Source organism: Pyxicephalus adspersus, chromosome 9 (assembly GCF_032062135.1).
Source record: "Pyxicephalus adspersus chromosome 9, UCB_Pads_2.0, whole genome shotgun sequence".
Taxonomy (NCBI): Eukaryota; Metazoa; Chordata; class Amphibia; order Anura; family Pyxicephalidae; genus Pyxicephalus; species Pyxicephalus adspersus.
Genome location: NC_092866.1, coordinates 12,020,127 through 12,021,610, shown reverse-complemented (window position 1 = coordinate 12,021,610; position 1,484 = coordinate 12,020,127). Strand labels below are relative to the sequence as shown.

General features: G+C 38.1%; 1 protein-coding gene across 1 annotated transcript in view; it reads right to left on the bottom strand.

The window, feature by feature from the left end:
• Positions 1-1,484, bottom strand: part of DEF8 (differentially expressed in FDCP 8 homolog) — an 18,530-nt gene extending 17,046 nt beyond the window's left edge. The window contains exon 1 of the mRNA XM_072422603.1: positions 1,336-1,484. The gene's annotated coding sequence lies outside the window, so the exon portion shown is untranslated. The remainder of the gene's footprint in view (positions 1-1,335) is intronic.

Genomic DNA, 1,484 nt, shown 5'->3' with positions numbered 1-1,484 from the left:
GCTTGGCTGCAAACTGCACCATAGTTTGTTAGTTTTTTGCCTTCCTCTGGATCAGCTGCAGGTTTAGGGTTCTGAAGATTCAGTTTTTGATTTATTTTTGTCATTTAAATGAACTGGATCATCGTGTCTGTGTCTAAACAAGCCACACATTTGCCACCTGGAGCAGATTTAAATCACTAACATTGGGACCCTATTTGCTGAATACTAAAGACCCTCTGCTAGGATCCACTTCATAGGGAACAGACTACTCTTTTGTGTCTTTCCATCTTTTGATTTAATTCACCAATAAGCAATCACCAATCGACAGGTAAACAAACTTTTTGCAAGAGTTCACTGAGTTCAATTGTCATTAAAACTTTTTTTAGTTTTTATTTTGTGGGATACAAGGAGAGGAGAGATCACAGGAAAAAGAGAAGGGTGGGAAGTTGGTGAAGAAACAGATGTGAAATGAATATTTTAAAAGCGATTTACAAAGTCACCTCAATCCAATAATTGCAGTGTGATTCCACTATGGAAAAAGTGGTGTGTTTAATAAAAGAACAAAAAGCTATGAACATGCTCTGTCACTGTGTATTCTTTATGTATTCTTTGCATATATACTTATGCTTACATATATATATTGTGATAAGAATGTGGTGGATAATAAGTCAGGGGTCCCCAAACAAAAGGTTCAGCTTCCTGTCCATCAAACTGCTGGACTAGATTGGGATTGATGTAAATATAAAATTGCCCTTGGATGAGGGGGAGTATAAAATGTCCATATGTTTATGGTCAGTGGGAATAGTAAATATTTCTGTGTCAGTGGTCATTGGAAGTAATAAATGCTTTGAGACAGTGGAAAAAAACACATGCCCCACCATTCATGGGAGTATTAATTTACCTGATTAAGATACATTTAAAATCACACTGGGACCAGTGGGAGACAAATTACCCTGTATCAGTGGATACCCTGTATCAGTGCATACATAAATATAACATAAACATACATAAAGTCAGCACATCACATACACATATTCTGCACATTACACACAATCATATACCTCCAGTCTGCACATTACACACAAACATACACACAACACACAAATATAATAATATATATAGACACACACCAAATAAACAATCACAATCTACACAACCACCCTCAGCCCATCTTCAGTCCTAGCATGCTTACAAATGAAGTAGTGTAGCTTTCCTTTTCTTGTGTGCACAGGGTAGATGATGTTATTGGTGATTGCATACAAGAGCTGCAGATAGTACAGACTGTACAAGCACTACACAAGTGTGCCCAGGGCATGACTTCTATAGTGACACCAAAGGAAGGAGCAAACCACTTACCTATCCCACCACAAAGCTTCATCTCTACATTGAAATGTGTGGTTAACCTAACCCAGCCTCAGTATAACAGCCGAGTCCCCGAACCACCACGGTCAGCTTCCTGTTTAAATAGAAAAATAGTTGCACCATAGTCACTGCTTTATCTCAGG